We start from the raw sequence: 22,040 nt of genomic DNA, 5'->3' as shown, positions 1-22,040 counted from the left end.
ATCGTATATAAAACACTTTAAGAGGTCTAAGAACACTGTACGCTATCTACGTAAGAAGTACCGTAAGGGTACGCAAGTTGCGTAACGATCGCTCAACCGTAGTCGAGACGCTCAAGCGTCACAATCGCTTACGGCCCAGAGATCACAGGCAGGCACGCTATTGGCTGCCGACTAACGTAATGATTCGCTATAGCGTAGCGGACGCTCGGGACCACGAGGAGATCACCAGCGGTGCAGACGCTTACAACGTTAAACCTTTATATCTATACCTTTAACAACGAAATATACAGTAAACCTTAGTGTGGTGATAACGTGTAAATGCAACCTGGTGTAACCTGATTAACTCACAAGCTGTTTGAGCGTCACCGACGCTCTGAGATTACTTAACACTATAAGGAATACACAGATACCTGGGCTTAGGGTCCAAAACCTATTATATGTATTATAACTATTATACTTGCAAAAGGAATCACAGTACAAATGATACACTACAATATAACATAGACTACCTAACCAGATAATTACACAGGAAATACAATACAATACAATTACGTTTAAGGGAAAATAAGAGAGGAAAAGGAGAAGAGAGAGAGAGAAAGAAATGGCTTACAATAACAAGAAGATCAATATGATTGCAGAGAAAGCTTACACATGTGAGGAACAATCGCTGCGCAGTCAGTCAATGCTGAGAATCTTTGTTTAGAAAGTACTTGAGCTTACCCATGCTGCCTGTCCCTATATACACAACACCCAGCAACACAATTGTCCCTACAATGCCGCATGGGGCAGAAGCTTGACTCCATTTTGGGAAAACTCCACTTGATTCCAAAGACTACACCACATGGCTGAAAGGGGGAGGGGAAAATACCCGGCAGCAGCCATTTTAGATTTGCAGGCCCAAACACATGGCACTCTCTACTACACCACAATCACATAGCAGAAAACACAAGACTCCATTTATTCCAAAATGTCCAAGCCTCAAAACAACGCATATGTTCTGATTTTACAATTCCAAACAATCTAAATACTTCACAATGTAATCCAACTTCCTAGAACCATCTTATAATTTCACATTCCAAACAACTTCAGTATCTCAATAACCAGAGCATATTCATCACAAGACCAGATCACTATGTAATTAACACAAACGTAACTGCATGGTGGTATTTATGATTAACAAGATATATAGTATAACTAACCAGCACAATCTATTTTAAATCTCCATTAGGCAAACAAATACCACAAATACTATGCTACAGATTGTATACTGTTCCAATTCATCACAGACTTCACAGAGTATCCACAAACACCCAACAATCACACAACTGCCCAAACCTCGTTAACCTTAAGCCATTTGTATTTCCAAACTAACTAATCTATGCCAACCATTCTACAACTACATTGCTACAAACACATATTTAAAACTATTCTATGCCAATCAGCCATGAGATATTGAGATGATACTTAGTCTTTTCTAAGGAGCCCGGTGATGATCCAGCCATGCTTGCTGTGTGCTTTGTTCTGAGTGTAGCTACATTACATCTGTTCTCTGAGGCCACACCTGACCACTACCTTCCTGTTTGACCAGTACCTGGGGGAGGGGTCTTTCTTTCTTTGTATATGCTGATCAGGTTCAGCCCTGAAAACTTAGTAAAAGGTTGTCTTGAGCATCCATTGTTCTAACAATGTGATCTTAGCTTTTATACATATAATCATATCTATCTGCTGCAATGTCCCACAACTTCACAACCAGCATCAAACTAACCCACACATCATTCTGCTTGCTTCAATACCAAACATGATGGGCACATCTGGTTCTGTTCAAATGATACGTATTCATGACATCAATTCATCAGCCAATTCTAAATCTCCATGATGTCTGGTGCTTGACATTATTATAACCATGTACTGTATGAAACAAGCGCCGAATCCATCTCCGTGCCATGTCCGAGCAAATGCGTGTGTTTCTATATATTGCTGTGCTCGCTGCGCATATTTGCAAGTATAGCGACTTAAATGTGTGTGTGGTTTGAATGTTCTCTCTATGTAATATTTTTGACTTTGACACCCTGCTTAGCTTCCGAGATCAGACGAGATCGGGCGTGTTCAGGGTGGTGTGGCCGTAGGCAGAGACAAGGCTCTCACTTGCTCCTTTTCTACTTGTCACGAGCAGCCTGGATCCACCTCCCCAGCCCAGCTGCACGTTGCTTGTTACTCAGCTCCAGACTCTGCCTGCATCACAGCACAAGGCTCCCTCTCTCTTCCCCTATCATCCGGCCACATCTTACTGCTGCAGCCTCTGGAACCTTCCTCATACTTGCCTACCTGACCCGGCCTCTCCATGAGGGAGAAAATGCTCTGTTCCTGGACTTTCCTGGTAATGTATGATTGCCATCACCTGTGGTGAGCTAGTTAATTGATAAGAAAGGTGTTTCACCAAAGGTTACCAGGAAAGTCCAGGAACAGAGCATTTTCTCCCTCATGGAGAGGGTCAGGTAGGCAAGTATGACCTAAGTTCCTATACCCCCTGTATTCCTCCTTATTGCCCCACAATCCTACTGTCACACCCTGGCCTCCGTCTGGCATTCCTGTTACTACGCAGCAGCGTCTCAGACCCTTTCTTATATCTTTACAGATGGCCTCACCCCTAGCGCCTTACAGCAGCAAGGCCATCACACTAGGGTGGGTAGGTGGGCAGCTTTCCCTGCAGCCTGCCCTCTCCCAGGCCCTTAGCAGCTAAGTGCTTTGTTTCTGGCCTCATTACTTGGGCAGTGGCTGGCATGGGCCACGTCTGCCACAGAATGGGAAGGGCTACGGAAAGCCTTCTTCAGGACAGCGCTGGTCTCCTTGGTGACTGGGAATGGCGGTTGAAGGCTTGGGCTGCTTTGCACAGAGTCCAGGCCATGGGTGGAGGATTGCTGGGAGCCAGGAACACATTGTGGACTCAGGCAGCTGTCTGGAATTAGCAGTGGCTTGGCACAAGGATTCCTGTGCACCTCAGGACGGTGCTGCTACTGCTGGAACCTTGCAGACGTGGGCCCACACCAGGCATTGGGGCCTAGAGAAGATGGCCTCCTGTGATCCCCTGCTGAGGCTGTGAGGTATTACTTACACACCTGTCCCACCCACAAGTAATATGCTACTTTCCCAAAAGATCACTTTACAGGTGATTATTCTGATGACAGCCATTTTGTGGCCAGTGAGAGCCTCCTCTAATTTGGCCATTTTAAAAGAGGGGCCCAGAGTTGATTTCCAAATAAAAGGGAGCAGTTGGAGGGGCGACAGTTGTAGCTGCTGAGAGAGGAGCGCCGGGAGACGCCATCCAGCAGTGTGACGCAGATAAGCAGCTGACAGGAAAAATTCCAAGCAGACTGGCTGAGACTTGTGGTTCCACGCGGAAGTGAGAGCTATACTTACCTTTTGGAGGAGAAGTAGCATGCGGACTCAGCATAGTACATTGGTGAAATGACACCATTTATATGTTCACACTCATCCATTGTTGGGAAACAGACATAGGGGGACTATGTACTAAGCCTTAAAGCATAGATCTGCAAACTCGGTCCTTATTACCCCCGCACAGTGCATGTTTTGCAGGTAACCCAGCAGGTGCACAGGTGGATTAATTACTCACAGACACATTTGAAAAGGTCCGCAGGCGGAGTTCATTATTTCACTTGTGATTCTGTGAGGAGACCTGCAAAACATGCACTGTGTGGGGGTAATGAGGACCGAGTTTGCAGACCTATGCCTTAAAGAGAGATAAAGTGGCCAGAGGTAAAGTAACAGCCAATCAGCTCCTAACTGCCATGTTACAGGCTGTGTTTGAATAATGACAGTTAGGAGCTGGTTGGCTGGTTCTTTACCTCCATCCACTTTATCTCTCTCCGAGGCTTAGTACATACTGCACTGCATCCAGTTCCCGTGTCTGCTGCATGTCCGGGCACTGAATAAAAAGTGCATACATGCAGGATTCACTATGACGTTGGTTAGGGTCCAGATGTTTAGGACTGACCTGATATCTGGATGATAAGGTGCCCAGAAATGCAGTGGACTGGGTTTGAGGGCAGACACTTTGCCAGTGTGTGAGGTGGCCGTATAACCTGTGTGCCAGGTGACGCGTTTAGCGCACTGTCTGTTGCAGCAGGAAATTTGGGCGCAGCATCGCTGTGATTTCACTGTGTCGGTGACACTAGGTGGGATGTACGGCGCTGCTAACGTAGTGGTGTATGCATTATCCTGATGAGTATGGGGCTGCCGCCGAGTGGTAAACGGTTCGGGTTTTCTGCATGAACATAGAGGAATGAAAGAAAGAAAGAAAGAAAAAAGTTGAATTTGAAAAAATGAAGAAGAAAAAGAAGCTGACAAGAGCGACCCCTGCTGGTTGCAGCCTAGAAAAGCAAAAGCCTACAGCACCTGGTATTCCCAGGCGGTCTCCCATCCAAGTACTAACCAGGCCTGACCCTGCTTAGCTTCCGAGATCAGGCGTGTTCAGGGTGGTGTGGCCATAGGCAGAGACAAGGCTCTCACTTGCTCCTTTTCTACTTGTCACCAGCAGCCTGGATACACCTCCCCAGCCCAGCTGCACGTTGCTTGTTACTCAGCTCCAGACTCTGCCTGCATCACAGCACAAGGCTCCCTCTCTCTTCCCCTATCATCCGGCCACATCTTACTGCTGCTGCTGCCTCTGGAACCTTCCTCATACTTGCCTACCTGACCCGTCCTCTCCATGAGGGAGAAAATGCTCTGTTCCTGGACTTTCCTGGTAATGTATGATTGCCATCACCTGTGGTGAGCTAGTTAATTGATAAGAAAGGTGTTTCACCAAAGGTTACCAGGAAAGTCCAGGAACAGAGCATTTTCTCCCTCATGGAGAGGGTCAGGTAGGCAAGTATGACCTAAGTTCCTATACCCCCTGTATTCCTCCTTATTGCCCCACAATCCTACTGTCACACCCTGGCCTCCGTCTGGCATTCCTGTTACTACGCAGCAGCGTCTCAGACCCTTTCTTATATCTTTACAGATGGCCTCGCCCCTAGCGCCTTACAGCAGCAAGGCCATCACACTAGGGTGGGTAGGTGGGCAGCTTTCCCTGCAGCCTGCCCTCTCCCAGGCCCTTAGCAGCTAAGTGCTTTGTTTCTGGCCTCATTACTTGGGCAGTGGCTGGCATGGGCCACGTCTGCCACAGAATGGGAAGGGCTACGGAAAGCCTTCTTCAGGACAGCGCTGGTCTACTTGGTGACTGGGAATGGCGGTTGAAGGCTTGGGCTGCTTTGCACAGAGTCCAGGCCACGGGTGGAGGGTTGCTGGGAGCCAGGAACACATTGTGGACTCAGGCAGCTGTCTGGAATTAGCAGTGGCTTTGCACAAGGATTCCTGTGCACCTCAGGACGGTGCTGCTACTGCTGGAACATTGCAGACGTGGGCCCACACCAGGCATTGGGGCCTAGAGAAGATGGCCTCCTGTGATCCCCTGCTGAGGCTGTGAGGTATTACTTACACACCTGTCCCACCCACAAGTAATATGCTAGTTTCCCAAAAGATCACTTTACAGGTCATTCTGATGACAGCCATTTTGTGGCCAGTGAGAGCCTCCTCTAATTTGGCCATTTTAAAAGAGGGGCCCAGAGTTGATTTCCAAATAAAAGGGAACAGTTGGAGGGGCGACAGTTGTAGCTGCTGAGAGAGGAGCGCCGGGAGACGCCATCCAGCAGTGTGACGCAGATAAGCAGCTGACAGGAAAAATTCCAAGCAGACTGGCTGAGACTTGTGGTTCCACGCGGAAGTGAGAGCTATACTTACCTTTTGGAGGAGAAGTAGCATGCGGACTCAGCATAGTACATTGGTGAAAGGACACCATTTATATGTTCACACTCATCCATTGTTGGGAAACAGACATAGGGGGACTATGTACTAAGCCTTAAAGCATAGATCTGCAAACTCGGTCCTTATTACCCCCACACAGTGCATGTTTTGCAGGTAACCCAGCAGGTGCACAGGTGGATTAATTACTCACAGACACATTTGAAAAGGTCCGCAGGCGGAGTTCATTATTTCACTTGTGATTCTGTGAGGAGACCTGCAAAACATGCAAAACATGCACTGTGAGGGGGTAATGAGGACCGAGTTTGCAGACCTATGCCTTAAAGAGAGATAAAGTGGCCAGAGGTAAAGTAACAGCCAATCAGCTCCTAACTGCCATGTTACAGGCTGTGTTTGAATAATGACAGTTAGGAGCTGGTTGGCTGGTTCTTTACCTCCATCCACTTTATCTCTCTCCGAGGCTTAGTACATATTGCACTGCATCCAGTTCCCGTGTCTGCTGCATGTCCGGGTACTGAATAAAAAGTGCATACATGCAGGATTCACTATGACGTTGGTTATGGTCCAGATGTTTAGGACTGACCTGATATCTGGATGATAAGGTGCCCAGCAATGCAGTGGACTGGGTTTGAGGGCAGACACTTTGCCAGTGTGTGAGGTGGCCGTATAACCTGTGTGCCAGGTGACGCCTTTAGCGCACTGTCTGTTGCAGCAGGAAATTTGGGCGCAGCATCGCTGTGATTTCACTGTGTCGGTGACACTAGGTGGGATGTACGGCGCTGCTAACGTAGTGGTGTATGCATTATCCTGATGAGTATGGGGCTGCCGCCGAGTGGTAAACGGTTCGGGTTTTCTGCATGAACATAGAGGAATGAAAGAAAGAAAGAAAGAAAGCAAAAAGTTGAATTTGAAAAAATGAAGAAGAAAAAGAAGCTGACAAGAGCGACCCCTGCTGGTTGCAGCCTAGAAAAGCAAAAGCCTACAGCACCTGGTATTCCCAGGCGGTCTCCCATCCAAGTACTAACCAGGCCTGACCCTGCTTAGCTTCCGAGATCAGACGAGATCGGGCGTGTTCAGGGTGGTGTGGCCGTAGGCAGAGACAAGGCTCTCACTTGCTCCTTTTCTACTTGTCACCAGCAGCCTGGATCCACCTCCCCAGCCCAGCTGCACGTTGCTTGTTACTCAGCTCCAGACTCTGCCTGCATCACAGCACAAGGCTCCCTCTCTCTTCCCCTATCATCCGGCCACATCTTACTGCTGCTGCTGCAGCCTCTGGAACCTTCCTCATACTTGCCTACCTGACCCGGCCTCTCCATGAGGGAGAAAATGCTCTGTTCCTGGACTTTCCTGGTAATGTATGATTGCCATCACCTGTGGTGAGCTAGTTAATGGATAAGAAAGGTGTTTCACCAAAGGTTACCAGGAAAGTCCAGGAACAGAGCATTTTCTCCCTCATGGAGAGGGTCAGGTAGGCAAGTATGACCTAAGTTCCTATACCCCCTGTATTCCTCCTTATTGCCCCACAATCCTACTGTCACACCCTGGCCTCCGTCTGGCATTCCTGTTACTACGCAGCAGCGTCTCAGACCCTTTCTTATATCTTTACAGATGGCCTCGCCCCTAGCGCCTTACAGCATCAAGGCCATCACACTAGGGTAGGTAGGTGGGCAGCTTTCCCTGCAGCCTGCCCTCTCCCAGGCCCTTAGCAGCTAAGTGCTTTGTTTCTGGCCTCATTACTTGGGCAGTGGCTGGCATGGGCCACGTCTGCCACAGAATGGGAAGGGCTACGGAAAGCCTTCTACAGGACAGCGCTGGTCTCCTTGGTGACTGGGAATGGCGGTTGAAGGCTTGGGCTGCTTTGCACAGAGTCCAGGCCATGGGTGGAGGGTTGCTGGGAGCCAGGAACACATTGTGGACTCAGGCAGCTGTCTGGAATTAGCAGTGGCTTTGCACAAGGATTCCTGTGCACCTCAGGACGGTGCTGCTACTGCTGGAACATTGCAGACGTGGGCCCACACCAGGCATTTGGGGCCTAGAGAAGATGGCCTCCTGTGATCCCCTGCTGAGGCTGTGAGGTATTACTTACACACCTGTCCCACCCACAAGTAATATGCTACTTTCCCAAAAGATCACTTTACAGGTGATTATTCTGATGACAGCCATTTTGTGGCCAGTGAGAGCCTCCTCTAATTTGGCCATTTTAAAAGAGGGGCCCAGAGTTGATTTCCAAATAAAAGGGAGCAGTTGGAGGGGCGACAGTTATAGCTGCTGAGAGAGGAGCGCCGGGAGACGCCATCCAGCAGTGTGACGCAGATAAGCAGCTGACAGGAAGAATTCCAAGCAGACTGGCTGAGACTTGTGGTTCCACGCGGAAGTGAGAGCTATACTTACCTTTTGGAGGAGAAGTAGCATGCGGACTCAGCATAGTACATTGGTGAAATGACACCATTTATATGTTCACACTCATCCATTGTTGGGAAACAGACATAGGGGGACTATGTACTAAGCCTTAAAGCATAGATCTGCAAACTCGGTCCTTATTACCCCCACACAGTGCATGTTTTGCAGGTAACCCAGCAGGTGCACAGGTGGATTAATTACTCACAGACACATTTGAAAAGGTCCGCAGGCGGAGTTCATTATTTCACTTGTGATTCTGTGAGGAGACCTGCAAAACATGCACTGTGAGGGGGTAATGAGGACCGAGTTTGCAGACCTATGCCTTAAAGAGAGATAAAGTGGCCAGAGGTAAAGTAACAGCCAATCAGCTCCTAACTGCCATGTTACAGGCTGTGTTTGAATAATGACAGTTAGGAGCTGGTTGGCTGGTTCTTTACCTCCATCCACTTTATCTCTCTCCGAGGCTTAGTACATATTGCACTGCATCCAGTTCCCGTGTCTGCTGCCTGTCCGGGTACTGAATAAAAAGTGCATACATGCAGGATTCACTATGACGTTGGTTAGGGTCCAGATGTTTAGGACTGACCTGATATCTGGATGATAAGGTGCCCAGCAATGCAGTGGACTGGGTTTGAGGGCAGACACTTTGCCAGTGTGTGAGGTGGCCGTATAACCTGTGTGCCAGGTGACGCCTTTAGCGCACTGTCTGTTGCAGCAGGAAATTTGGGCGCAGCATCGCTGTGATTTCACTGTGTCGGTGACACTAGGTGGGATGTACGGCGCTGCTAACGTAGTGGTGTATGCATTATCCTGATGAGTATGGGGCTGCCGCCGAGTGGTAAACGGTTCGGGTTTTCTGCATGAACATAGAGGAATGAAAGAAAGAAAGAAAGAAAGCAAAAAGTTGAATTTGAAAAAATGAAGAAGAAAAAGAAGCTGACAAGAGCGACCCCTGCTGGTTGCAGCCTAGAAAAGCAAAAGCCTACAGCACCTGGTATTCCCAGGCGGTCTCCCATCCAAGTACTAACCAGGCCTGACCCTGCTTAGCTTCCGAGATCAGACGAGATCGGGCGTGTTCAGGGTGGTGTGGCCGTAGGCAGAGACAAGGCTCTCACTTGCTCCTTTTCTACTTGTCACCAGCAGCCTGGATCCACCTCCCCAGCCCAGCTGCACGTTGCTTGTTACTCAGCTCCAGACTCTGCCTGCATCACAGCACAAGGCTCCCTCTCTCTTCCCCTATCATCCGGCCACATCTTACTGCTGCTGCTGCAGCCTCTGGAACCTTCCTCATACTTGCCTACCTGACCCGGCCTCTCCATGAGGGAGAAAATGCTCTGTTCCTGGACTTTCCTGGTAATGTATGATTGCCATCACCTGTGGTGAGCTAGTTAATTGATAAGAAAGGTGTTTCACCAAAGGTTACCAGGAAAGTCCAGGAACAGAGCATTTTCTCCCTCATGGAGAGGGTCAGGTAGGCAAGTATGACCTAAGTTCCTATACCCCCTGTATTCCTCCATATTGCCCCACAATCCTACTGTCACACCCTGGCCTCCGTCTGGCATTCCTGTTACTACGCAGCAGCGTCTCAGACCCTTTCTTATATCTTTACAGATGGCCTCGCCCCTAGCGCCTTACAGCAGCAAGGCCATCACACTAGGGTAGGTAGGTGGGCAGCTTTCCCTGCAGCCTGCCCTCTCCCAGGCCCTTAGCAGCTAAGTGCTTTGTTTCTGGCCTCATTACTTGGGCAGTGGCTGGCATGGGCCACGTCTGCCACAGAATGGGAAGGGCTACGGAAAGCCTTCTTCAGGACAGCGCTGGTCTCCTTGGTGACTGGGAATGGCGGTTGAAGGCTTGGGCTGCTTTGCACAGAGTCCAGGCCACGGGTGGAGGGTTGCTGGGAGCCAGGAACACATTGTGGACTCAGGCAGCTGTCTGGAATTAGCAGTGGCTTTGCACAAGGATTCCTGTGCACCTCAGGACGGTGCTGCTACTGCTGGAACATTGCAGACGTGGGCCCACACCAGGCATTGGGGCCTAGAGAAGATGGCCTCCTGTGATCCCCTGCTGAGGCTGTGAGGTATTACTTACACACCTGTCCCACCCACAAGTAATATGCTACTTTCCCAAAAGATCACTTTACAGGTGATTATTCTGATGACAGCCATTTTGTGGCCAGTGAGAGCCTCCTCTAATTTGGCCATTTTAAAAGAGGGGCCCAGAGTTGATTTCCAAATAAAAGGGAGCAGTTGGAGGGGCGACAGTTGTAGCTGCTGAGAGAGGAGCGCGCCGGGAGACGCCATCCAGCAGCGTGACGCAGATAAGCAGCTGACAGGAAAAATTCCAAGCAGACTGGCTGAGACTTGTGGTTCCACGCGGAAGTGAGAGCTATACTTACCTTTTGGAGGAGAAGTAGCATGCGGACTCAGCATAGTACATTGGTGAAATGACACCATTTATATGTTCACACTCACCCATTGTTGGGAAACAGACATAGGGGGACTATGTACTAAGCCTTAAAGCATAGATCTGCAAACTCGGTCCTTATTACCCCCGCACAGTGCATGTTTTGCAGGTAACCCAGCAGGTGCACAGGTGGATTAATTACTCACAGACACATTTGAAAAGGTCCGCAGGCTGAGTTCATTATTTCACTTGTGATTCTGTGAGGAGACCTGCAAAACATGCACTGTGAGGGGGTAATGAGGACCGAGTTTGCAGACCTATGCCTTAAAGAGAGATAAAGTGGCCAGAGGTAAAGTAACAGCCAATCAGCTCCTAACTGCCATGTTACAGGCTGTGTTTGAATAATGACAGTTAGGAGCTGGTTGGCTGGTTCTTTACCTCCATCCACTTTATCTCTCTCCGAGGCTTAGTACATATTGCACTGCATCCAGTTCCCGTGTCTGCTGCATGTCCGGGTACTGAATAAAAAGTGCATACATGCAGGATTCACTATGACGTTGGTTATGGTCCAGATGTTTAGGACTGACCTGATATCTGGATGATAAGGTGCCCAGCAATGCAGTGGACTGGGTTTGAGGGCAGACACTTTGCCAGTGTGTGAGGTGGCCGTATAACCTGTGTGCCAGGTGACGCCTTTAGCGCACTGTCTGTTGCAGCAGGAAATTTGGGCGCAGCATCGCTGTGATTTCACTGTGTCGGTGACACTAGGTGGGATGTACGGCGCTGCTAACGTAGTGGTGTATGCATTATCCTGATGAGTATGGGGCTGCCGCCGAGTGGTAAACGGTTCGGGTTTTCTGCATGAACATAGAGGAATGAAAGAAAGAAAGAAAGAAAGAAAGAAAGAAAGCAAAAAGTTTAATTTGAAAAAATGAAGAAGAAAAAGAAGCTGACAAGAGCGACCCCTGCTGGTTGCAGCCTAGAAAAGCAAAAGCCTACAGCACCTGGTATTCCCAGGCGGTCTCCCATCCAAGTACTAACCAGGCCTGACCCTGCTTAGCTTCCGAGATCAGACGAGATCGGGCGTGTTCAGGGTGGTGTGGCCGTAGGCAGAGACAAGGCTCTCACTTGCTCCTTTTCTACTTGTCACCAGCAGCCTGGATCCACCTCCCCAGCCCAGCTGCACGTTGCTTGTTACTCAGCTCCAGACTCTGCCTGCATCACAGCACAAGGCTCCCTCTCTCTTCCCCTATCATCCGGCCACATCTTACTGCTGCTGCTGCAGCCTCTGGAACCTTCCTCATACTTGCCTACCTGACCCGGCCTCTCCATGAGGGAGAAAATGCTCTGTTCCTGGACTTTCCTGGTAATGTATGATTGCCATCACCTGTGGTGAGCTAGTTAATTGATAAGAAAGGTGTTTCACCAAAGGTTACCAGGAAAGTCCAGGAACAGAGCATTTTCTCCCTCATGGAGAGGGTCAGGTAGGCAAGTATGACCTAAGTTCCTATACCCCCTGTATTCCTCCTTATTGCCCCACAATCCTACTGTCACACCCTGGCCTCCGTCTGGCATTCCTGTTACTACGCAGCAGCGTCTCAGACCCTTTCTTATATCTTTACAGATGGCCTCGCCCCTAGCGCCTTACAGCAGCAAGGCCATCACACTAGGGTGGGTAGGTGCGCAGCTTTCCCTGCAGCCTGCCCTCTCCCAGGCCCTTAGCAGCTAAGTGCTTTGTTTCTGGCCTCATTACTTGGGCAGTGGCTGGCGTGGGCCACGTCTGCCACAGAATGGGAAGGGCTACGGAAAGCCTTCTTCAGGACAGCGCTGGTCTCCTTGGTGACTGGGAATGGCGGTTGAAGGCTTGGGCTGCTTTGCACAGAGTCCAGGCCATGGGTGGAGGATTGCTGGGAGCCAGGAACACATTGTGGACTCAGGCAGCTGTCTGGAATTAGCAGTGGCTTGGCACAAGGATTCCTGTGCACCTCAGGACGGTGCTGCTACTGCTGGAACCTTGCAGACGTGGGCCCACACCAGGCATTGGGGCCTAGAGAAGATGGCCTCCTGTGATCCCCTGCTGAGGCTGTGAGGTATTACTTACACACCTGTCCCACCCACAAGTAATATGCTACTTTCCCAAAAGATCACTTTACAGGTGATTATTCTGATGACAGCCATTTTGTGGCCAGTGAGAGCCTCCTCTAATTTGGCCATTTTAAAAGAGGGGCCCAGAGTTGATTTCCAAATAAAAGGGAGCAGTTGGAGGGGCGACAGTTGTAGCTGCTGAGAGAGGAGCGCCGGGAGACGCCATCCAGCAGTGTGACGCAGATAAGCAGCTGACAGGAAAAATTCCAAGCAGACTGGCTGAGACTTATGGTTCCACGCGGAAGTGAGAGCTATACTTACCTTTTGGAGGAGAAGTAGCATGCGGACTCAGCATAGTACATTGGTGAAATGACACCATTTATATGTTCACACTCATCCATTGTTGGGAAACAGACATAGGGGGACTATGTACTAAGCCTTAAAGCATAGATCTGCAAACTCGGTCCTTATTACCCCCACACACACAGTGCATGTTTTGCAGGTAACCCAGCAGGTGCACAGGTGGATTAATTACTCACAGACACATTTGAAAAGGTCCGCAGGCGGAGTTCATTATTTCACTTGTGATTCTGTGAGGAGACCTGCAAAACATGCACTGTGTGGGGGTAATGAGGACCGAGTTTGCAGACCTATGCCTTAAAGAGAGATAAAGTGGCCAGAGGTAAAGTAACAGCCAATCAGCTCCTAACTGCCAGGTTACAGGCTGTGTTTGAATAATGACAGTTAGGAGCTGGTTGGCTGGTTCTTTACCTCCATCCACTTTATCTCTCTCCGAGGCTTAGTACATATTGCACTGCATCCAGTTCCCGTGTCTGCTGCATGTCCGGGTACTGAATAAAAAGTGCATACATGCAGGATTCACAATGACGTTGGTTATGGTCCAGATGTTTAGGACTGACCTGATATCTGGATGATAAGGTGCCCAGAAATGCAGTGGACTGGGTTTGAGGGCAGACACTTTGCCAGTGTGTGAGGTGGCCGTATAACCTGTGTGCCAGGTGACGCCTTTAGCGCACTGTCTGTTGCAGCAGGAAATTTGGGCGCAGCATCGCTGTGATTTCACTGTGTCGGTGACACTAGGTGGGATGTACGGCGCTGCTAACGTAGTGGTGTATGCATTATCCTGATGAGTATGGGGCTGCCGCCGAGTGGTAAACGGTTCGGGTTTTCTGCATGAACATAGAGGAATGAAAGACAGAAAGAAAGAAAAAAGTTTCATTTGAAAAAATGAAGAAGAAAAAGAAGCTGACAAGAGCGACCCCTGCTGGTTGCAGCCTAGAAAAGCAAAAGCCTACAGCACCTGGTATTCCCAGGCGGTCTCCCATCCAAGTACTAACCAGGCCTGACCCTGCTTAGCTTCCGAGATCAGACGAGATCGGGCGTGTTCAGGGTGGTGTGGCCGTAGGCAGAGACAAGGCTCTCACTTGCTCCTTTTCTACTTGTCACCAGCAGCCTGGATCCACCTCCCCAGCCCAGCTGCACGTTGCTTGTTACTCAGCTCCAGACTCTGCCTGCATCACAGCACAAGGCTCCCTCTCTCTTCCCCTATCATCCGGCCACATCTTACTGCTGCTGCAGCCTCTGGAACCTTCCTCATACTTGCCTACCTGACCCGGCCTCTCCATGAGGGAGAAAATGCTCTGTTCCTGGACTTTCCTGGTAATGTATGATTGCCATCACCTGTGGTGAGCTAGTTAATTGATAAGAAAGGTGTTTCACCAAAGGTTACCAGGAAAGTCCAGGAACAGAGCATTTTCTCCCTCATGGAGAGGGTCAGGTAGGCAAGTATGACCTAAGTTCCTATACCCCCTGTATTCCTCCTTATTGCCCCACAGTCCTACTGTCACACCCTGGCCTCCGTCTGGCATTCCTGTTACTACGCAGCAGCGTCTCAGACCCTTTCTTATATCTTTACAGATGGCCTCGCCCCTAGCGCCTTACAGCAGCAAGGCCATCACACTAGGGTGGGTAGGTGGGCAGCTTTCCCTGCAGCCTGCCCTCTCCCAGGCCCTTAGCAGCTAAGTGCTTTGTTTCTGGCCTCATTACTTGGGCAGTGGCTGGCATGGGCCACGTCTGCCACAGAATGGGAAGGGCTACGGAAAGCCTTCTTCAGGACAGCGCTGGTCTACTTGGTGACTGGGAATGGCGGTTGAAGGCTTGGGCTGCTTTGCACAGAGTCCAGGCCACGGGTGGAGGGTTGCTGGGAGCCAGGAACACATTGTGGACTCAGGCAGCTGTCTGGAATTAGCAGTGGCTTTGCACAAGGATTCCTGTGCACCTCAGGACGGTGCTGCTACTGCTGGAACATTGCAGACGTGGGCCCACACCAGGCATTGGGGCCTAGAGAAGATGGCCTCCTGTGATCCCCTGCTGAGGCTGTGAGGTATTACTTACACACCTGTCCCACCCACAAGTAATATGCTACTTTCCCAAAAGATCACTTTACAGGTGATTATTCTGATGACAGCCATTTTGTGGCCAGTGAGAGCCTCCTCTAATTTGGCCATTTTAAAAGAGGGGCCCAGAGTTGATTTCCAAATAAAAGGGAGCAGTTGGAGGGGCGACAGTTGTAGCTGCTGAGAGAGGAGCGCCGGGAGACGCCATCCAGCAGTGTGACGCAGATAAGCAGCTGACAGGAAAAATTCCAAGCAGACTGGCTGAGACTTGTGGTTCCACGCGGAAGTGAGAGCTATACTTACCTTTTGGAGGAGAAGTAGCATGCGGACTCAGCATAGTACATTGGTGAAAGGACACCATTTATATGTTCACACTCATCCATTGTTGGGAAACAGACATAGGGGGACTATGTACTAAGCCTTAAAGCATAGATCTGCAAACTCGGTCCTTATTACCCCCACACAGTGCATGTTTTGCAGGTAACCCAGCAGGTGCACAGGTGGATTAATTACTCACAGACACATTTGAAAAGGTCCGCAGGCGGAGTTCATTATTTCACTTGTGATTCTGTGAGGAGACCTGCAAAACATGCACTGTGAGGGGGTAATGAGGACCGAGTTTGCAGACCTATGCCTTAAAGAGAGATAAAGTGGCCAGAGGTAAAGTAACAGCCAATCAGCTCCTAACTGCCATGTTACAGGCTGTGTTTGAATAATGACAGTTAGGAGCTGGTTGGCTGGTTCTTTACCTCCATCCACTTTATCTCTCTCCGAGGCTTAGTACATATTGCACTGCATCCAGTTCCCGTGTCTGCTGCATGTCCGGGTACTGAATAAAAAGTGCATACATGCAGGATTCACTATGACGTTGGTTATGGTCCAGATGTTTAGGACTGACCTGATATCTGGATGATAAGGTGCCCAGCAATGCAGTGGACTGGGTTTGAGGGCAGACACTTTGCCAGTGTGTGAGGTGGCCGTATAACCTGTGTGCCAGGTGACGCCTTTAGCGCACTGTCTGTTGCAGCAGGAAATTTGGGCGCAGCATCGCTGTGATTTCACTGTGTCGGTGACACTAGGTGGGATGTACGGCGCTGCTAACGTAGTGGTGTATGCATTATCCTGATGAGTATGGGGCTGCCGCCGAGTGGTAAACGGTTCGGGTTTTCTGCATGAACATAGAGGAATGAAAGAAAGAAAGAAAGAAAGAAAAAAGTTTAATTTGAAAAAATGAAGAAGAAAAAGAAGCTGACAAGAGCGACCCCTGCTGGTTGCAGCCTAGAAAAGCAAAAGCCTACAGCACCTGGTATTCCCAGGCGGTCTCCCATCCAAGTACTAACCAGGCCTGACCCTGCTTAGCTTCCGAGATCAGACGAGATCGGGCGTGTTCAGGGTGGTGTGGCCGTAGGCAGAGACAAGGCTCTCACTTGCTCCTTTTCTACTTGTCACCAGCAGCCTGGATCCACCTCCCCAGCCCAGCTGCACGTTGCTTGTTACTCAGCTCCAGACTCTGCCTGCATCACAGCACAAGGCTCCCTCTCTCTTCCCCTATCATCCGGCCACATCTTACTGCTGCTGCTGCAGCCTCTGGAACCTTCCTCATACTTGCCTACCTGACCCGGCCTCTCCATGAGGGAGAAAATGCTCTGTTCCTGGACTTTCCTGGTAATGTATGATTGCCATCACCTGTGGTGAGCTAGTTAATGGATAAGAAAGGTGTTTCACCAAAGGTTACCAGGAAAGTCCAGGAACAGAGCATTTTCTCCCTCATGGAGAGGGTCAGGTAGGCAAGTATGACCTAAGTTCCTATACCCCCTGTATTCCTCCTTATTGCCCCACAATCCTACTGTCACACCCTGGCCTCCGTCTGGCATTCCTGTTACTACGCAGCAGCGTCTCAGACCCTTTCTTATATCTTTACAGATGGCCTCGCCCCTAGCGCCTTACAGCAGCAAGGCCATCACACTAGGGTAGGTAGGTGGGCAGCTTTCCCTGCAGCCTGCCCTCTCCCAGGCCCTTAGCAGCTAAGTGCTTTGTTTCTGGCCTCATTACTTGGGCAGTGGCTGGCATGGGCCACGTCTGCCACAGAATGGGAAGGGCTACGGAAAGCCTTCTACAGGACAGCGCTGGTCTCCTTGGTGACTGGGAATGGCGGTTGAAGGCTTGGGCTGCTTTGCACAGAGTCCAGGCCATGGGTGGAGGGTTGCTGGGAGCCAGGAACACATTGTGGACTCAGGCAGCTGTCTGGAATTAGCAGTGGCTTTGCACAAGGATTCCTGTGCACCTCAGGACGGTGCTGCTACTGCTGGAACATTGCAGACGTGGGCCCACACCAGGCATTTGGGGCCTAGTGAAGATGGCCTCCTGTGATCCCCTGCTGAGGCTGTGAGGTATTACTTACACACCTGTCCCACCCACAAGTAATATGCTACTTTCCCAAAAGATCACTTTACAGGTGATTATTCTGATGACAGCCATTTTGTGGCCAGTGAGAGCCTCCTCTAATTTGGCCATTTTAAAAGAGGGGCCCAGAGTTGATTTCCAAATAAAAGGGAGCAGTTGGAGGGGCGACAGTTGTAGCTGCTGAGAGAGGAGCGCGCCGGGAGACGCCATCCAGCAGCGTGACGCAGATAAGCAGCTGACAGGAAAAATTCCAAGCAGACTGGCTGAGACTTGTGGTTCCACGCGGAAGTGAGAGCTATACTTACCTTTTGGAGGAGAAGTAGCATGCGGACTCAGCATAGTACATTGGTGAAATGACACCATTTATATGTTCACACTCACCCATTGTTGGGAAACAGACATAGGGGGACTATGTACTAAGCCTTAAAGCATAGATCTGCAAACTCGGTCCTTATTACCCCCGCACAGTGCATGTTTTGCAGGTAACCCAGCAGGTGCACAGGTGGATTAATTACTCACAGACACATTTGAAAAGGTCCGCAGGCTGAGTTCATTATTTCACTTGTGATTCTGTGAGGAGACCTGCAAAACATGCACTGTGAGGGGGTAATGAGGACCGAGTTTGCAGACCTATGCCTTAAAGAGAGATAAAGTGGCCAGAGGTAAAGTAACAGCCAATCAGCTCCTAACTGCCATGTTACAGGCTGTGTTTGAATAATGACAGTTAGGAGCTGGTTGGCTGGTTCTTTACCTCCATCCACTTTATCTCTCTCCGAGGCTTAGTACATATTGCACTGCATCCAGTTCCCGTGTCTGCTGCATGTCCGGGTACTGAATAAAAAGTGCATACATGCAGGATTCACTATGACGTTGGTTATGGTCCAGATGTTTAGGACTGACCTGATATCTGGATGATAAGGTGCCCAGCAATGCAGTGGACTGGGTTTGAGGGCAGACACTTTGCCAGTGTGTGAGGTGGCCGTATAACCTGTGTGCCAGGTGACGCCTTTAGCGCACTGTCTGTTGCAGCAGGAAATTTGGGCGCAGCATCGCTGTGATTTCACTGTGTCGGTGACACTAGGTGGGATGTACGGCGCTGCTAACGTAGTGGTGTATGCATTATCCTGATGAGTATGGGGCTGCCGCCGAGTGGTAAACGGTTCGGGTTTTCTGCATGAACATAGAGGAATGAAAGAAAGAAAGAAAGAAAGCAAAAAGTTGAATTTGAAAAAATGAAGAAGAAAAAGAAGCTGACAAGAGCGACCCCTGCTGGTTGCAGCCTAGAAAAGCAAAAGCCTACAGCACCTGGTATTCCCAGGCGGTCTCCCATCCAAGTACTAACCAGGCCTGACCCTGCTTAGCTTCCGAGATCAGACGAGATCGGGCGTGTTCAGGGTGGTGTGGCCGTAGGCAGAGACAAGGCTCTCACTTGCTCCTTTTCTACTTGTCACCAGCAGCCTGGATCCACCTCCCCAGCCCAGCTGCACGTTGCTTGTTACTCAGCTCCAGACTCTGCCTGCATCACAGCACAAGGCTCCCTCTCTCTTCCCCTATCATCCGGCCACATCTTACTGCTGCTGCTGCAGCCTCTGGAACCTTCCTCATACTTGCCTACCTGACCCGGCCTCTCCATGAGGGAGAAAATGCTCTGTTCCTGGACTTTCCTGGTAATGTATGATTGCCATCACCTGTGGTGAGCTAGTTAATTGATAAGAAAGGTGTTTCACCAAAGGTTACCAGGAAAGTCCAGGAACAGAGCATTTTCTCCCTCATGGAGAGGGTCAGGTAGCCAAGTATGACCTTCCTATACCCCCTGTATTCCTCCTTATTGCCCCACAATCCTACTGTCACACCCTGGCCTCCGTCTGGCATTCCTGTTACTACGCAGCAGTGTCTCAGACCCTTTCTTATATCTTTACAGATGGCCTCGCCCCTAGCGCCTTACAGCAGCAAGGCCATCACACTAGGGTGGGTAGGTGGGCAGCTTTCCCTGCAGCCTGCCCTCTCCCAGGCCCTTAGCAGGTAAGTGCTTTGTTTCTGGCCTCATTACTTGGGCAGTGGCTGGCGTGGGCCACGTCTGCCACAGAATGGGAAGGGCTACGGAAAGCCTTCTTCAGGACAGCGCTGGTCTCCTTGGTGACTGGGAATGGCGGTTGAAGGCTTGGGCTGCTTTGCACAGAGTCCAGGCCATGGGTGGAGGGTTGCTGGGAGCCAGGAACACATTGTGGACTCAGGCAGCTGTCTGGAATTAGCAGTGGCTTGGCACAAGGATTCCTGTGCACCTCAGGACGGTGCTGCTACTGCTGGAACATTGCAGACGTGGGCCCACACCAGGCATTGGGGCCTAGAGAAGATGGCCTCCTGTGATCCCCTGCTGAGGCTGTGAGGTATTACTTACACACCTGTCCCACCCACAAGTAATATGCTACTTTCCCAAAAGATCACTTTACAGGTGATTATTCTGATGACAGCCATTTTGTGGCCAGTGAGAGCCTCCTCTAATTTGGCCATTTTAAAAGAGGGGCCCAGAGTTGATTTCCAAATAAAAGGGAGCAGTTGGAGGGGCGACAGTTGTAGCAGCTGAGAGAGGAGCGCCGGGAGACGCCATCCAGCAGTGTGACGCAGATAAGCAGCTGACAGGAAAAATTCCAAGCAGACTGGCTGAGACTTGTGGTTCCACGCGGAAGTGAGAGCTATACTTACCTTTTGGAGGAGAAGTAGCAGCATGCGGACTCAGCATAGTACATTGGTGAAATGACACCATTTATATGTTCACACTCATCCATTGTTGGGAAACAGACATAGGGGGACTATGTACTAAGCATTAAAGCATAGATCTGCAAACTCGGTCCTTATTACCCCCGCACAGTGCACGTTTTGCAGGTAACCCAGCAGGTGCACAGGTGGATTAATTACTCACAGACACATTTGAAAAGGTCCGCAGGCGGAGTTCATTATTTCACTTGTGATTCTGTGAGGAGACCTGCAAAACATGCACTGTGTGGGGGTAATGAGGACCGAGTTTGCAGACCTATGCCTTAAAGAGAGATAAAGTGGCCAGAGGTAAAGTAACAGCCAATCAGCTCCTAACTGCCATGTTACAGGCTGTGTTTGAATAATGACAGTTAGGAGCTGGTTGGCTGGTTCTTTACCTCCATCCACTTTATCTCTCTCCGAGGCTTAGTACATACTGCACTGCATCCAGTTCCCGTGTCTGCTGCATGTCCGGGTACTGAATAAAAAGTGCATACATGCAGGATTCACTATGACGTTGGTTAGGGTCCAGATGTTTAGGACTGACCTGATATCTGGATGATAAGGTGCCCAGAAATGCAGTGGACTGGGTTTGAGGGCAGACACTTTGCCAGTGTGTGAGGTGGCCGTATAACCTGTGTGCCAGGTGACGCCTTTAGCGCACTGTCTGTTGCAGCAGGAAATTTGGGCGCAGCATCGCTGTGATTTCACTGTGTCGGTGACACTAGGTGGGATGTACGGCGCTGCTAACGTAGTGGTGTATGCATTATCCTGATGAGTATGGGGCTGCCGCCGAGTGGTAAACGGTTCGGGTTTTCTGCATGAACATAGAGGAATGAAAGAAAGAAAGAAAGAAAGAAAAAAGTTTAATTTGAAAAAATGAAGAAGAAAAAGAAGCTGACAAGAGCGACCCCTGCTGGTTGCAGCCTAGAAAAGCAAAAGCCTACAGCACCTGGTATTCCCAGGCGGTCTCCCATCCAAGTACTAACCAGGCCTGACCCTGCTTAGCTTCCGAGATCAGACGAGATCGGGCGTGTTCAGGGTGGTGTGGCCATAGGCAGAGACAAGGCTCTCACTTGCTCCTTTTCTACTTGTCACCAGCAGCCTGGATCCACCTCCCCAGCCCAGCTGCACGTTGCTTGTTACTCAGCTCCAGACTCTGCCTGCATCACAGCACAAGGCTCCCTCTCTCTTCCCCTATCATCCGGCCACATCTTACTGCTGCTGCAGCCTCTGGAACCTTCCTCATACTTGCCTACCTGACCCGGCCTCTCCATGAGGGAGAAAATGCTCTGTTCCTGGACTTTCCTGGTAATGTATGATTGCCATCACCTGTGGTGAGCTAGTTAATTGATAAGAAAGGTGTTTCACCAAAGGTTACCAGGAAAGTCCAGGAACAGAGCATTTTCTCCCTCATGGAGAGGGTCAGGTAGGCAAGTATGACCTAAGTTCCTATACCCCCTGTATTCCTCCTTATTGCCCCACAGTCCTACTGTCACACCCTGGCCTCCGTCTGGCATTCCTGTTACTACGCAGCAGCGTCTCAGACCCTTTCTTATATCTTTACAGATGGCCTCGCCCCTAGCGCCTTACAGCAGCAAGGCCATCACACTAGGGTGGGTAGGTGGGCAGCTTTCCCTGCAGCCTGCCCTCTCCCAGGCCCTTAGCAGCTAAGTGCTTTGTTTCTGGCCTCATTACTTGGGCAGTGGCTGGCATGGGCCACGTCTGCCACAGAATGGGAAGGGCTACGGAAAGCCT

The 22,040-nt window shown here is 50.1% G+C and overlaps 7 non-coding genes and 1 pseudogene across 7 annotated transcripts; all 8 read right to left on the bottom strand.

The window, feature by feature from the left end:
• Positions 1-4,401: 4,401 nt before the first annotated feature.
• On the bottom strand, positions 4,402-4,510 carry LOC134930775 (5S ribosomal RNA; annotated as a pseudogene).
• A 2,286-nt stretch (positions 4,511-6,796) lies between these two features.
• On the bottom strand, positions 6,797-6,915 carry LOC134931431 (5S ribosomal RNA). The gene has a single exon (XR_010179146.1). It is a non-coding gene; the product is annotated as a 5S ribosomal RNA (ribosomal RNA).
• A 2,284-nt stretch (positions 6,916-9,199) lies between these two features.
• Positions 9,200-9,318, bottom strand: LOC134931419 (5S ribosomal RNA). The gene has a single exon (XR_010179145.1). It is a non-coding gene; the product is annotated as a 5S ribosomal RNA (ribosomal RNA).
• A 2,297-nt stretch (positions 9,319-11,615) lies between these two features.
• Positions 11,616-11,734, bottom strand: LOC134931407 (5S ribosomal RNA). The gene has a single exon (XR_010179144.1). It is a non-coding gene; the product is annotated as a 5S ribosomal RNA (ribosomal RNA).
• Positions 11,735-14,017: 2,283 nt separating this feature from the next.
• On the bottom strand, positions 14,018-14,136 carry LOC134931378 (5S ribosomal RNA). Its single transcript, XR_010179128.1, has one exon. It is a non-coding gene; the product is annotated as a 5S ribosomal RNA (ribosomal RNA).
• Positions 14,137-16,416: 2,280 nt separating this feature from the next.
• Positions 16,417-16,535, bottom strand: LOC134931264 (5S ribosomal RNA). Its single transcript, XR_010179061.1, has one exon. It is a non-coding gene; the product is annotated as a 5S ribosomal RNA (ribosomal RNA).
• Positions 16,536-18,821: 2,286 nt separating this feature from the next.
• On the bottom strand, positions 18,822-18,940 carry LOC134931152 (5S ribosomal RNA). Its single transcript, XR_010179003.1, has one exon. It is a non-coding gene; the product is annotated as a 5S ribosomal RNA (ribosomal RNA).
• A 2,282-nt stretch (positions 18,941-21,222) lies between these two features.
• On the bottom strand, positions 21,223-21,341 carry LOC134931578 (5S ribosomal RNA). Its single transcript, XR_010179160.1, has one exon. It is a non-coding gene; the product is annotated as a 5S ribosomal RNA (ribosomal RNA).
• Positions 21,342-22,040: the final 699 nt, after the last annotated feature.

Source organism: Pseudophryne corroboree, chromosome 5, assembly GCF_028390025.1.
Source record: "Pseudophryne corroboree isolate aPseCor3 chromosome 5, aPseCor3.hap2, whole genome shotgun sequence".
NCBI lineage: Eukaryota > Metazoa > Chordata > Amphibia > Anura > Myobatrachidae > Pseudophryne > Pseudophryne corroboree.
This window is presented reverse-complemented; position numbering and strand designations above follow the sequence as displayed.